Raw genomic sequence first — 16,287 nt, 5'->3', positions numbered from 1 at the left:
TGACTGCATTGTGCCAAGTGTAAAGTTTGGTGGAGGGGGGATTATGGTGTGGGGTTGTTTTTCAGGAGCTGGGCTTGGCCCCTTAGTTCCAGTGAAAGGAACTCTGAATGCTTCAGCATACCAAGACATTTTGGACAATTCCATGCTCCCAACTTTGTGGGAACAGTTTCGAGTCAAGGCAGGTGAGCGAATACTTTTGGCAATATAGTATATATATATATATATATATATATATATATATATATATATATATATATATATATATATATATATATATATATATATATATATATGTATGTATGTGTGTGTGTATCAGCACTTCATTTGTTGTTGTCTAGGGGTTCATTTGGACCTTTTGGGCCAAAGTTTATTCATACTTGGAAGTAAATTTGAGCCTACATTTTGAACGATAAAGATTTTTCTATTTACGTACAGGTATTTTATAAATTCTTCTGCTACCTTTAGTTGTTTGGAAATTTCTGCAAACCAGACTGGTGAAGGAGTAAAGGTCTTAGCTGAAGAGCTTGGATTTACATATGGTATTGATGGCAAAATTAGCACTGGGTCAAAAGTTATGACCCTTTTATAACCACAGTAACACGCCTAGTTAATGCTTTCGGACAACTGGACAATCAGAACCTTCTAAAAGTCATCACGTACATTTCTGGAATCAACTTTGGTGTACGCAAACGTTTGCCCCACTGCAATTCTTACACAGCTGTGATTAATGCTGTCAAGTAATCATGCCTCTAATGAATTGTTTTAAATTAATCTCTGATGTGATACGCTAATTGACTTGCCAAAAAACATTAACACTGCAAAAATGTCCAATGTAATTCACAGAGAAATTATGCACTGTATTATTTCACATACCAACCCTGTTATTTATACTGTACCAATTTGTAAACCTGAACTGTCTAATAGCTGAAATAGCATCATATTTTTCATGAATCAGTACTGTACAGTCCAAAATGTAATCATAATCAAAAATAAATTGTCTAAGAGATAATTGGTTAGAGTTGCCCAACTTAAAATGTACTGCTTTGTATGTATCTAATGGAATGTGCTCATGTGCCAATGTGCCGGTGTGTGTGTGTATATGTGTGTGTTTTCCACAATCCTATCCACATTGGGTCAGTGTGGGTACAGGTTTTCATTCCAACCAAGCGGGGACCCCATCTGATTCCGCCTGTGTAATCAGTCGATCTTACATTTCGATGGATTATCAGGTGTGGCTCTTTCTCTTTTTTTTTTTTTTACTTTTTTCTAGTTACATAAGCTAATAATTGTGATTTACACCTTTTCTCCTGGAAACATATGATGGAAAAGTTGTATTTGACTGCTACAATATAATACTAAGAGGGAGGAACATTTATTATTATAAAGTAAGCAGTAGATCATATCAGTGCATCTTGTTGGTAAGTACACCATCTACACACACACACACACACACACATATTCAGTTCCCTGCAGTACTTTAATTGTTTATTTTTCCGCATTCACAGGTTGCTTTTCTTTTGAACCGTCATAATTTGATTTGTTTCTCTTTGCTGTAATCCAGCATTTTACCAATTCCTGGTGACAGAAGATTACCTACCTGCTTTTATCTTGTAAGTACTTGAGGTCAACCTCCAAGATCTTTCTTTCACTATATTTATGGTGCATTGTCTTGCTTGATAAAAAAAACATTTATCTATGGAATAGCTTTGTTGCAGGTGTGTGTACAACAAACACATATTGTATGTACAACTTGGCTGCATCATGCTGCATAGATGAAGAATGTCTGTATACCTGCTCCTTCTTTCAGATGGACCGCTTTCATCTCCTCTTCTACGCTTAGTCCCTTATTATTCCAGAGGTATGTTTCATCTTGATTAGATGATTTATTTGCATACTGGTTGTGGTTTTGTATAGAATGTGCACTGTGCTGTCTGTATAATTAGCTGTTTTAATGTTTAAACGTTTCTGATCTGGTTATTCATGTCTTATGATTTATAGCATAGACACAAGAAGACCATCAACAAGTTTTGCAGTGTACTGTATTAATATTTCCGTGTAGGATTTTATTTAATTTTGTTTTTTTGAAAGAAATTATTTCTGTTGTGAGTTTTCATTTATCATAAAGGTGCATGAGTTGTAGTTGGAAAATCAGTTAAATAAATAAATAAATAAACAAACAAACAAACAAACAATTGTCTGCCAGCATCGTATAAATGCAAAGAAAAAAATATAAAATGCAAAGAAAAATGATGTTTAATTTACAGCAATACCACATTTCGTATGCTATAAAAGTAATTTTGTGATTTTTTTTTTTTTTGTGGCAAAAATGTGTTTTTATATTTAGTGCACATTAATGTATTATAAAAAATATATACATAAATAAATAAATAAAAATAAATAAATTAAAGTCTTTTACTAGTCTAAAATATACAGACTAGGAAACATTTTACACATTTTACATAATCATCGCTTCCATATTTGACACTTTTATTACAGCTGCCATTTTTTACCATATATATATATATATATATATATATATATATATATATATATATATATATATATATATGAGTTTCTTTCTTTCTTTCTTTCTTTTTTTTTTACAGTGAATGCTAATGTGTGGAGTTGTGGAAAACAGGCGGAATATTTTAATACACATTTCAATACAATATTTTAATACAAACTAATTGTGTTATTAGTTTCTGGATTAAGATTATGCTTTCCAACCAAGCTTTCCAAAATGTGCAAATATTTAAAAAATTATGCTTGAATACATTGGGGAAAAAAATATATATATATTGGATTAATTAGCTTATTACATTAGGTAGCTAAGTAACTGGTTGCGTTTCATCTTTACGGCCGTGTATTTAACACACTTGATTATCTAGATGAAGTCTTCTGTTGAGGTGTGATTTATCCACGGCTGCTATCAGTATAAGAATGCACACATCTGTCTGAGATATGAAATAAAATATGCTGCATTAGGTGGAATTATATCAGCGGTATGTGTTTAATGCAGGCTAAACAAGCTACTAGGCAGACAGCTCACCTCTGTAATTTACATTACATTTAAGAACAGTCTTGCACAAACAGCTATGCGTTTATGAATCCCTCACAAATCTCTGTTAATGTATGTGTTTATGTTTTAATTGATTCATTTGTCATTTTTAATTAAGTTTGTAATTAATTATAAAATGAATTTTTTATTTTCTATTCTATAGGTTTCACTGCACTATTAAAAAAAAAAATAAAATATATATATATATATATATATATATATATATATATATATATATATATATATATATATATATATATATATACATAGCCAGTGGTGAAAATGATTCAAGATTAAAAATATGAATTTATACAGAAATAAAAAAAAAAAAAAAATTACTGTATACTAGCATTTTGAAAATGTGAAACACACACACACACACACATATATATATATATACACCCTCCATAAATATGGTTGTTTGCTAAAGTATCTTATGCTGAAAAATGAAATATTACACACATACAATCACTGCTACAATTTTTTATTTTTTATTTTTTTATTTATATATTTTTCATCCTTTGGCGACACCAATCCCATGTCCCACCTTCACCATGACAGTCAAAATGTTCTGGACATCACCAGCTCCAGCTTCTTCTACAACTTGAATGAAATAGATGGATGTAGAATAATTGGATTCGATCATTTTGGATAAAATATCCAGTTTAACACCAAGTGTCAAAGGTCATGAGGTTGAAATTTGACTGAGAATTCATTTAATATCCCATCACTGATGCAGCTGAGTATCATGTGAATAATGTGGTATTTTTCATGTATATTATGTACAGTTATGCACTAATACGTCTACATCGTGTGTAAAAGCTGCTGTTAAAAGGTTTCAGTCTGATTTGATTTTCTTTTGTGTCCACAACTGTTCTTTTTTGCTACGAATAAAATATTATATCTGTGTTGTATTTATTCTAATGATGTTGCCTGTGTATATCCATAAAACCAGGAAGTCAAAAAAATTGGGCAAGATTTACACCAAACAAGTTCAGGAAATCAGGAAAATCTTCTCTCTTATCTCTGCATTCTTTCTTTCTTTCTTTCTTTCTTTCTTTCTTTCTTTCTTTCTTTCTTTCTTTCTTTCTTCACAATGTCCGTTGTTAAAAGTCTTACACAAAAAAACTGAATTGTTTGTTTCTTTGCCATTAGAAATCTTCCTCTACTAAATGTAAAATTCTAAAATATAAACAGTTTCCTTATCATATTAATTTCTACAGTTATATCAGAATTATTTCTCAATCATAATAATTTCTACAGATTTCTATATGCTCATCACTGAGCAGTGGGAAGATATGAGAGATGAATTTGGAGGAATCACAGAAATCTTCTTGGACACTGATCTGGGCCTAATAATGTCACTGCTCCTGATATCATCTGTTAACAAAAAGGAGAGAACCAGGTTTTGACCGTTAGTATCAGTAGTCAGTCCACCTTCTTAAAGCATGAAACAGGGTTTTCCAGTAGCTGTGGTGCTTATAAAAGACACACACGTTCATAAAGGGTTTATTCAGTTTAAACAAACTCGATAGTCATAATACTGTGTGATATATGTATAGGAATTCCATTTTATAGCATAAAACGTTATTCACCCCACACTGAGGCTGTTAATTAATTTTCTACACCACTTACAATAGTGCAGGGCAAGTCACCAGTATATCATCAGTATATATTTATATATTTAGCACTTGTATTGTTGCCAGCATGGAGAATTCTGCGTAAGAAGCCCTGTTCCTCTCATACAAAACAACATCTCTTATTTTCGTTTGTTACTGCATGAAATTCCTCTCTGGTTCAGTGGTGACAGGAACTTCCTCTGCCTGTCCAAACAGCTGAGTCTCTGCCAGTCTTCAGACAAAAAGATCCCAAGACTTGAAGACCCACCTCTGCACGAAGCACTAAAAACACACTACTTGACTTGTACTTTCTTTGCTAAGATTTAGTTATTAAACTCTTAGAGACAAACCTGGGGATATGTTCCTGGTGGTATTTCTGTAAGCCGTCATTGTGGATAAGGGCATCTGCTGCTGTACATTTGGCAGTGAGTAAAACAATTAACAGTTTGTGTAGTTGAAAAGTGGCAGTAGAACTGCTGCTGAGGGTTGGGTGACATTAGCTTCGCTAAGATTCAGGTGAAAGGACGCCGCTTTTACATTTTCACAGGATTTCGCTTTCAGGGAATTAATAAAAAAGGACAAAGCAAAGCTTGCTAAGTGGCAAAAGACTTGTGGCAAATAATTTGGCTAAATAGAAATAAACATTTAGTGGAGTGTGTGTGTGTTTGTGTGTGTGTGTGTTAAAAATGCACCAGAATTCTTATCTTTCACATTAAAATCGCATGAACGTGTGGTTTTGGAACTTCACTCATCAGAAGGTTTCGTGTATGAAAAATTCAGACGCTTGCTATTTTAAAACACCTACCGATGAACCAGCGGCAGCTCAGACTTTCTTATTTAACCTGCTAACATAGTTACAGAACAAAAAAGACCATTGTTTTTTGTGCACTCTTTATTAGCCTGCTGGGCCATTTATGCAAATCTGACTTATTTGGTTGAAGCTGGAAAATCACAGAGGTCATTTCATTGGCTAACCCTCTCTATGGGCATTAAAAGAGCAGCGAAAACTTGTTGTGTGCTTTGGGAGAGAGGTGAATAGGTGAGTCGAGGGCTCTGAAAGGTGTGTCAAAAACTTTGGCAGCACATCGGAGCCAGCTGGTCATCACAAAGCCCCTGTCGTGTAACACCTCTATCCTTCCTTTTCGGAACCTTTGTGGAAGAGCGGTTTTTCTCCCTGGAAACAAAGATAGGACATTTGTGATGTCAGCACAGTGTTTAGTGTTTGGAGATGGAGCTTGATATGTGGTGTTGCTAGAAGAATGGAATCATTATATTACAAGCTTCACCACTCTTGGCTCTGAAACACAAAAACGACAGCATGTGATTTTCTGAAGGCATCCCTCATGTGACCCTGAAAAAGGGAATACTGTGTTCGACAATGGCTGACATGAACATCCCCAATCCCTCCCCCCTCTTCTCTCTCTCTTCTCTCTCTCTCTCTCTTACCATTCATCTAACTCTCTCTGTCTTTTTCATCCGAACCCTCATGGTGAACAAAAATAAAGCAAAATTTCAAAAACAGACTTGGTTGTCACACAAAGCAGGAAACTTGGTTGAACAGATGTACAAAACATTACAAAAGGCAGGGGTGGAGAGGATGTGTCGCCATGATCACGTCAGCACTGCTGGCCAGAGCATTTCCTTACAGGTGAACTTTTAAATGGAGACTGACAGATATATTCTTCCTGCTATTTTATTAAACATCTAAACCTGCAGCAGCTCCATGACTCTCTGCGGCTCTCCGCCGGCTAATCAGGGCTGTTTTGAGGAACACAATTAGCCGCGGTTTCAGCGTGACATCAAAGGGGTAACTAGGAAGGAGTTTTTCCCAAAGAATAGGATTTCATTGGTTTATTTGGTGCATATATGATTGTATAGGCAATAAACAAAGAGTTTATAAATATTAAAAACTTGGTAACTAAAAGTTCAACCTCAAAAGCTGGAAAAGATTTGACCGTGAATACTAAACACTAAAATATTCAAACCGTGTATGTGTATGATTTAATTATTATTATTATTGTTATTATTATTATTTTATATGTATATATATATATATATATGTAATTGTCCGTCTCTTCTAAAAAACATCGCCTTGTTTGTCCGTCGTTGACCGAACGACCTCGTGAAGTAATCCTTCACTCCGTAAGACAGCTGAAAGATCTTATGGTAGGGGAAGTACATAATAACTGCCCCCACTGCTATTTATCCAGGATGTTCCACACTGGTTGACAGCATCCTCATAGCAAAGGATCCTTGTCTGTTTGCCCCAGAACGAGGGTGAGAAGGAGACACTAGGAGATGAAAAGACTTCAGCCCAGGTTTTGTTTCTTTTTTTTTTTTTTCCTATGGGTGGAAATGTGGCAGAAACAGATGGTGCCCTCCATCAAAGAATGCCAAAAATAAAACAACTTAAGCTCTATACATGATGAATTATTGATAGCTGTTTGATAGTTGTTTTGAAGAGTAAAAAAAACCTAAAGGGAAAACGGTTCAAAGGACTGGTGGCCTTGGGAAAAGCTGATCGTAAAAAAGGGACACCGTCGATGACAACGTTGATAAATGTTTTGGTTTACAATACCGAACCAAAAAAAATGATTGCAGTGAACATTAATGCTCTTTAGACGCCAGATCGTCTCTCTTTCTCTTGCTCTCTCTCTCTCTCTCTCTCTCTCTCTGTTTTGACAACTGCACAAATACTGCTTTTAACAGCAGCAAATAAGTCTATTCTGAGGTATTTGACAGGAGGCAAGTGAGACCATTAACATTTTTCCTTTTGATGCTCTGTTCAGGATTAAAATTTAAAGAAACCTGCTCTGACACGTTTTTTTATTTCTGATTTTTCCACGCTTGCATGTGTCTTAAGGTTAAATGAGGATAAGAGCACTTTTTATTATCCCACTGTAGCTTGGAATCACAGTACATAACATATGAGGGTTTTTCTTTTTATATAATATAAAGTAAAATACACACTATTTCATGTCAGGAAGCAGATGAAATAGGTATGGAGCATGAGTTGAGGGTTCGAATCCCAGCTGGGCCCTTGAGCAAGGCCCTTAACCCTCAACTGCTCAGTTGTATAAATGAGATAAGTTGAAGTCGCTCTGGATAAGAGCTATGCGGTAAATGATCAGCTGGAAGTGGGGATGACAGACAGCATGTGGAGAAGAAAGTAAGACTTGATCATATAATCTACTGTAACCGGTGTAATACCATCATGGAGAGGGAAGTTCTTTTTCTTTGTGACTTGATTCACCTGGAGCTAATATTGAATCAAGGTCATTTAATGGATGTTAAAGCACAAACAAAAGTGCTCCAAGCATTCCAGGACAGATCTCACCTGGGGCTGAAACATCAAAATTCAGGTTGGACATTTGACATTCCCACAAGCACCAAATGTCCTGTTTTTATAGTCATTTGTAGAAGGGGGGGGGGAAGCATCCAGCTTGTAAATGCTCTTTATACATCATTCTGTATACACAGTGGAACCCACATACACAGTCTGAGCCCACACCGACAATCTGGAATTTTTTTTTTATAATTACAAATAGACAGATTTAGATAGATAGAATTCTGAAAAGAAAAATGTGCGATATATTGAATCTAAAATATACAAGATTCTACACTACGTCTGAGTTCTTATTTAAACGTAGGCAAATGTGTGATAGTGACCGTGATAGCCGCTTTAAACAAAAGGTCAGAATTTCCTCGTGTCTAATCTCTTCTATTGAAGCATGTGGTCAGATGACACTCGGATGGATTTGATCTCAAAACTTGGATTATAAGGTTCTGCAGTTGCGCTTGGGGAGTCCATGGCAGCTGAAGTGGACACAGGCATAAAAGCAAAAATGGGACGTACCCAATTATAAACACTCTACATCTCTGCTTGAAAGTTGTTTTCAGTAATACTATCATTTTTAATGAAAATTGATGTATTTAATTATAAAAGAATGCAAAATAGAAGCATTGCCCATAAATCCCACTGTATATTTAAGGGATTTCGGCTGTTTCGGGCTCCTTGGTGGTTGTTTATTTACTTATCTGTTGATAATTATTTTATCATGTGGTAGAATGGTGGAATATACCCCATTTAACCTTATTATCTAACAAAATACAGATTATTATTTGTTATTTTTCCATTAAAAATCTATACAGTAATGCGGATTCATAATACAAACTAAGGCAAAATGGGGTACATAAGACTTTTGCATTGTACTTTCTCCACCTCTTGCTTCCATTTTCTGTCTTTCTTTCTCACTCCCTCTCCCCACTCTATCTGTGTGTGTGTGTGTGTGTGTGTGTGCCCAAGCATCACTGGTTGTGTCCTGTGATGATAATAACGGCAGTCGGAAAGATTATCACAGTCAGCCACTTGTGAACTTCAAGGTTAAAAGAGCATAGCACTTGTGGCTTTGTGTTTTCAAAAGAAAGGCTAATGATGAATTAATTAGCTGTGCACTGTGCCTGCTCTTACTGCCCCCATCTGAGGACCTTCTACATGCACAGAGCAGAATAATAGAGTTCCTCAGAAAGAAATATTTGGTGCTTATATATTTTAGACATTTTATGTCTAACATTTTGAACATTCTTTTTTCCCTCCCAAATAATCCAATCATCATTGTAGCAAAGAAACCACAGTGTGATGTTTGATGTATTGATTTATCTCAGGTTTGGATTTTGTTTTGAAATAAGCTTTAAAGTAAAAATGCAGGAGATTCACAAAGTGGAGACTTGAGGATTTATCATTTTTTACTAATACCTTTCTATTGTTTGCAGTTACTTTAATTCATCTAGATTAATCTTAGCTGTCTTGGCAAAATAATGAATGCTACGTTCAGCGACATGGGTGACAGCAGCTGTTGGAGACTGGATGTGGGCGTGTCCAGTGACAGGAAATAGTTGAACTTCATGCAAATATGGAAACGCCTTCATCTTTTATGATATGACTGACGCATATATACACTGGTGAATTTTACATACAAACGCCAAACTTCCCTCTAGAATGTTTCGTTTTAGCAGCAAGAACACTGATCTGTTGTCAAGTGTAATGCTAGTTGCTCCACTTGCTAATAAACGTTATTACTATGGCAACCAGTAGCAGGAACGCCTACTTACGACTTCATAGTAGAAGTAACTGGAGGCGATAATCTGCTGCATGTGTGAAGTGGTCGTCTTAAAAGTATCTTGCAAAGTGCTAAGTTAGTCAGTTGCCTTCTCTTCATGGTATTGTCTATAGCTTGGACTTTTTCCATACCAAGAACATGGAAGAACCAATCTCAGGGCAAAAAATCACACACTATAGAGATCAGCCAATAATCCTACAGTGTATGTTTTTAGACTGGGGGTGGAAACTGGACTACCTGGAGGAAACCCCTGGTCTGATTGAAGGGTCTTTCAGCAATATTATCAAGAAGAACAATAGTCTATCAAAACAAAATTGGTGCTATTCATGTTATCAGCCACAACACCAGCTTTGTCCATGAACCCCAGTGAAAAGGGAGTTGTCTAGGTTTTGGCAAACCCCAGGCACTTATGTGAGACAGTCTTGTGTATAGGCAGTTCTTCAAACAGGTGTTCCTCTAACGACTCCTGGAGCTTTCTAACCTGAAAACAACATCACTTGTGATTTTGTGGCCCTCTAGTAAATGATGTAATATGCCATTGTAGTGTAGTGTGGGCTTATGCTGTCCAAACAGATTTTATTTCATATGATTATGTGACCTTGCTGGAATACAGTATATCAGTCATTACAATTTACTTATTTACAGAGGAAAAAAAATGAATCAATGTTTTAACTATACACCTATATTAACCATTGCTTGGTTAGTGTTGCCTATAGGCTTGCCCCTGCAGATAGCATGTGTGAACAGTCTGAATCTGGTGTAGCAGCCAGTATAGATGTACTTTTCTTTGGTTGCAGCTCCTTTGAAGGCACAAAAGGCTCCTTAATGCACTTGAGGGATCACCCAAACATCTAAACCATGATTTGGGTTATGCATTTGATTAGCTGTGACAATCCAGTTTCACTTGGCTGTGTATATATCAGTCTGCTACGCATTTACCACTGCTGCTGTGTCGCACTCCTACATTTCACTCTGATCAGACGCTATGGTGGTTGGCAATGAGCACTCTCCACCAAAGTGGGCCACCAGCTTAGAGAATGCAATGGACCTACTGAGCGTACATAAGTGTCTATCTCTGCATGAGAGGCAGATTTAGGCTAATAAGTTGTCACAAGCTGTGCACTTCATCGAGCTGTTGCGTTTCCACTAATGGCTTTTGCGTTCGGGCCTTCCTTACTGCCAGCATCTCTAGTCTGCATTCCAATGTAATAAAGGCACTCTACTTTCGTGGGACTGAACAGTGGAGTCTTCTGCCCGCTTATGTTCTTGCCGCTGATGCCATACCTCCTGCTTGTTTATCACCTCCAGAGGAAGTAAAGGCAGCCGGCAGTATTTCCAGTCTCTAGTTAAGGGAGAAGCTCTGTAAGTGCCTGTCGGAAATGTCTAGGTCCCAAACCATATGGGCATTGATCATGTCCATCATCCAGCTCCATGGGGGCTTGGCAAAATTAAACAGCTCCCCAGTCCTATCCTGAAATATTACATGAAAGGATGGGAAAGCTAGAGCACAAGATATAAGATTATTTACTCTGCAGCTTCCTTGTGCAACTCTTGTTCAGTGATGCAGTCAGTCATGGTGAACGTATTAACGTCAGTGTATTAGAATTAGTCTCAATCACAGTGGCCATCAAGACACTCTTTCTCGTGCTGAATTATCAATAATCAGATTATTCACTACATAAAAGAAAAGGGAAAGTGTTCATCTGTCGAACAATTTATTTGCATTTATTTGGAAATATTATTTAGGGTGGCCGTTCATTCCTATGTCATTTTCTTAAAGATTTTTGTTCAGCTTTTTTGAGATAACTCATATGATAAATATCATATTCACACCTCATTATACTGGAAACGATGTCATTACATAGGAAGCTGTTCAGAAAAAGAGAATTTCTTTTGCTGTCTAGGGCAGTCAGGTCACAGATGGATAGGTTACAGGAAACGTAGATGTTTTTCCCCCAGTGTTTGAGTGGAAATTTAAAAATCATTCTGAGTAATGTTGTTTTTAGGCCAAATTTTAGCAGTCACGATGGAGCTGATTGTAAGAGTAGAGACTGTAACTAGAGCATTAATAAGTTCAGGATGGGCCTATTAGGATGACAGCTTTGAAGGTGCAAAGGAATAACAGTTATCAGTTGGCACAGGCTGATCTCGTCCCATCTGCTGAGACTTTGCATATATTTTCAGCTTCCTGAGCAATGATTAGGGCTGTCAGAACCTCTTTAACCTTCTAACTGCTGGTCCCAACTGGCCCTAATTAGAGACTAATGATTTCTAAAGACACAGGCTGTGATTGGACTGCCTCTGCAGTTTGTATACAAATTAATCAGCAATCATATCAGGCATCCAAGTCACTGCTGATGTATAGACAAAAAAAATAAATAAAGGATAATTATGAGAGGACAAATGACATAACAATAACCTTTTATTTGCCAAAGCATATAGAGACGTATGACATGCCTTTTTATCTCTCCACCCATCTACACACACACACACACACACACACAGACACACACACAATGACCATACCACTCAATCCACTTTTTGGCTCATGACTATACATTTCATGAAAATGGCTAGTCATGCATCAAAATGACCCTTTTAAATCCAATATGATTAGCAATGTAACTCATATTGTCAGATTTTTGTAAATCTAGATTTGGTGTGTTGTAGCTCAAATGTTGGCTGCACATTTAACCCTAACATATGACTCTTTGAGGCCATCTGGAGAGTTGGCTCACGTTGGAGAAATCCATTGAGGCTCTCTCTCTCACAAGTCGTGCAGTCTTCCCAGATGATGGAAACCCTAGAGGTTTTGTGTCACACTGATGGTGGAATCAGACAGCTCTTATGGAGAGAAGCGAAAAGAACCTCAACGTTTACAGAGTCAGTTTCTGGTGTGTGTATACAAGGTATAATCACTTAATCACTGTTTATATCCGATAAGCTATTCAAACTGGAGAGAATTGCAGGGGGCATCGGTGGGGTGGAAAGACTTGCCTACTTTTCCATAGGACCCCTACATTTTTATACTGGAGTATGCTGGAAAATATTAATTCAATTTTTCCCCAACAGCTGAGCCAACTAATTTATTTTATTTTATTTTTTTGGCACTGGTGTTTTGATCTCTCTAATATTAACAGACTCTCTTATCATACATTATCATACATTTGGCCATATGCTTAAAAGGTGCACTGATTCAGAGCCCTCACTTTCTGTCAGGGTAAATGGGTAAATTTCAGAACAAGGGCATTTAAACAGAGAGAAATATTTCTATTCTTTTCCTTAGTTTAGTTATATATCATTTTTAATTTATATATATACTGAAGTAGGAAAGTTTTTGCAGATCGATAAAGCAGACATATGCATTACATATGGTACAGTGCACATGCTACATACAAAACTCCATGTTTGTCTCGATAAATTGTAAGTAAAACCACCTACTGCTTTCAAAATGATGCACACACAGATGTTCACAGCTGGCTTTGATTCAATTTGGATAGAAAAATAGTATTAATATAAGATATGTGTAGTATTAAAAATAATGATGAAATGAACCACAAATTAAATAATAAACACAAACCACAAAGTAAATATACATTTTCGAAATTGTGAGGTAAAAAAAACTAAGCAAAATTCATTTCAATTATTTTATTTATTGCCCAAAAAGTATTTTGTAATTAAATCATCCTAAATCTGTATTAATGAATTATTTATTTATTTATTATTTTATTTTATTTTATTTTATTTTATTTTATTTTATTTTATTTTATTTTATTTTATTTATTTGCAGTGCAGGTTGCACGGTGAAGTCAGTCATACCTCTTAGGTGTTTTCCTGCAACATGCATTGTTTTAACCTGAAGTGCTAAATTAGTAGCTCTTAATGATTGGATTATTATGTATTCTTCCAGCTTTTGCTTTTTGTGCTTTAAGATTGTTGTTTAGCTGATTAATTCACCTACATTTCTTGTGTTTTTATAGCTACACTGAACCTGCCTAAGGTAACCAGTGACATGTAGAGCTAAATGCTTTTGCTTTTTAGAGTGAAATAAATAACATGACCTGTGAGGGTTGAGCCAAGTGCACAGCTTTGCAAGACGATCTTCATCTAACATTTGTAGAGCTATTTTAGGAGGTATGTGTGCAATTAGTCTAAAAAATTGAAAGAGTTGTTTTTGTTTGTGATATAGTAGAAGTGCACTGCTGTAATGTGAGTCTCTGGTCTCTCTCTCTCTCTCACACACACACACACACACCACAAACACACACTAACAAAAAGGCCTGAGCACTTTTGTTATATTTGCTCATGCATGCATGGGTGAGAGCACCCAGATGACATGCACCTGAGTCCTGCTGCTATTCTCTATTTCACCAAAACCCATCATTTTCTCTATAATAAAAATAAATAAATAAATAAATGAATAGAGTGAATAATAATAATAATAATAATAATAATAATAATAATAATAATAAATATGTTGTATTCTATATAATAATAATATATAAAATAATTATTTATTTTATTTATCTTTTTTTTTCTTTGCTGTACCAAATGCTCTCTAAAGTTGAAATTTATCTAAGATTGCATAGTTTGTATTTTTTTTTGATAGCGACTACTGGATAAGCTGTACATGTATAACAGTTACAGAAAGTCCACACACCTCAGTTAAAATCTCTTAAGCTGTGTCAAGTCAACTTTTACCACCCTCAAGGTGAAATTACAACATATAAAAAACATTCTGCAACAGTTTAAGGGAAAATTGAAAAGTTGTGTATAATAACCTAGTTGCATAACGTATGCACATGCCTAAACTAATACTTCATATTGTATCTCCTGTGCACAGGCACAGCCTTCTTCAGGTCACCCCACAGATTTTAGTTGGATTCAGGTCTGGGCTCTGGTTATTCAGTGGTTAAGGCATTGGACTATTGATAGTTCAAATCCCAGGACCAACAAGGCTCTTAAACCTCAATTACTTAGTTGTATAAATGAGGTAAAAGTAACTCACTTTGGGTAAAGATGTCTGCCAAATGCTGTGAATGTACTTGTTCAAAAACTGTGATCTTCTTTTGGTTAAGCCATACCTTTGTTTATTTGGATGTATGCTTTGTGTCACTCACGCCAAAGGTTGCTCAATAAAATGTACCTACCATTTGTAGCTATTTATGATTGCCCCTACTTTATAAAAGCCCCTGTTCTGGCTGAAGAAAATCAGCTCTAAAGCACCACCAGGTATGGTGTATTTTTGTTGATGTTTGTTCTTTGCACTGAATATACCCTTATGGACTTATTATACATTATGGAATTCATCTCATCAGATCTGAACACACGGTTTGTTAGGTTGTTTGGGTGTTTAGGCTTCCACCTAGCTACGTTACCCTACAACCCAGACAATGTGAAGAACAGAGACTGTTGTCACATCCCGAGAGTACTTCTTAGATATTCCTGCAGCTAGTACGTCTCTTGGCAGCCTCGCTGCAATTTTCTCTATTTGTTGTTGGCCTTTCTGTTGATCCATGGTTTTGTAAAATCTTTAACACCCCACTCCTGATCGATACTGTTCTACGAGTAAGATACCTTGCACGATTTGTAAGCTCTTTTTGGACCATGGCTTCAGCAAGAAATTAATCCAAGAATTAAGTTAATTAGCAATTATTTGTCACATATACATTACTGCACATTATTTTTTTCTTCCCATATCCTAGCCTTGGTGGATTGAAGTCAGAGCACAGGGTCAGCCATGATACAGCATCCCTGGAGCAGGGGAGGTTTGGGGCCTTACTCAAGGGCCCAACAGTGGCAGCTTGGCTGTGCTGGGACTTAAATCCTCTGAAATTCTGATCAACAACCCACCGTCTTAACCATTTGAGTTACTTGTGGACAAAATCCTACAGAAACAGCTTATCTTCAGTTAGGGGATTCAATCAGAATCATTTTATTGATGAAAGCTGTAACTTTTGAACATGAGATAGAAAGTGATTGGTTCGTTATAAATCCCCTGTTATAAAAGCGTTTGCATACTTATGCAACCAGGATAATGCCGATCATTTTTTTATTTTCATTATTTTCCCCTTTATAGGTTTTTATATGTTGTAATTTCACACTGAGGAGAGAAAAGTTTCTGACATGATTTATCTTGGTTTAGTCATAATAACCTGCCATTTACACTGGGGTGTGTAGACTTTTTTATATCAATTGTAGATTTTTAAGCATATATTTTGATCATTTATGGTAAAAAAAAAAAACAATAACGTTTCATCAACTAGCCTTTGGTGCCCTTGGTAGTATTCAGTCTGTTATTGCTCCTTGTGTATTTGTTGTGAGGGACATATTAAATGTTTGTGCTTACAATCGAAAAAAAATGACCTTCATAATCTAAGGCCATTTATGCTAATTAGACCATGTTTTCAGACATTATTCATATGCAGTTATTAAAGCACAGAGGTCTGAACAATGGCTGCAAAGTAATGTGCAGAAGAAGCAAACCCTT

The 16,287-nt window shown here is 36.0% G+C and overlaps 1 long non-coding RNA gene across 4 annotated transcripts; it reads left to right on the top strand.

The window, feature by feature from the left end:
- The first annotated feature begins 1,123 nt into the window (after positions 1-1,123).
- LOC131359555 (uncharacterized) lies at positions 1,124-2,495 on the top strand. 4 transcript variants are annotated; one of them, XR_009205798.1, is made up of 5 exons: positions 1,124-1,229; positions 1,330-1,418; positions 1,562-1,610; positions 1,808-1,858; positions 1,999-2,495. It is a non-coding gene; the product is annotated as an uncharacterized LOC131359555 (long non-coding RNA). The 4 variants fall into 4 exon arrangements; XR_009205799.1 differs by having other exon boundaries at positions 1,506-1,610; XR_009205796.1 differs by lacking the exon at positions 1,124-1,229 and having other exon boundaries at positions 1,241-1,418.
- Positions 2,496-16,287: the final 13,792 nt, after the last annotated feature.

Source organism: Hemibagrus wyckioides, linkage group LG09, assembly GCF_019097595.1.
Source record: "Hemibagrus wyckioides isolate EC202008001 linkage group LG09, SWU_Hwy_1.0, whole genome shotgun sequence".
NCBI classification, from domain to species: Eukaryota; Metazoa; Chordata; class Actinopteri; order Siluriformes; family Bagridae; genus Hemibagrus; species Hemibagrus wyckioides.
The sequence above is the reverse complement of the archived record's forward strand: the minus strand, read 5'-3'. Positions and strand labels throughout refer to the sequence as shown.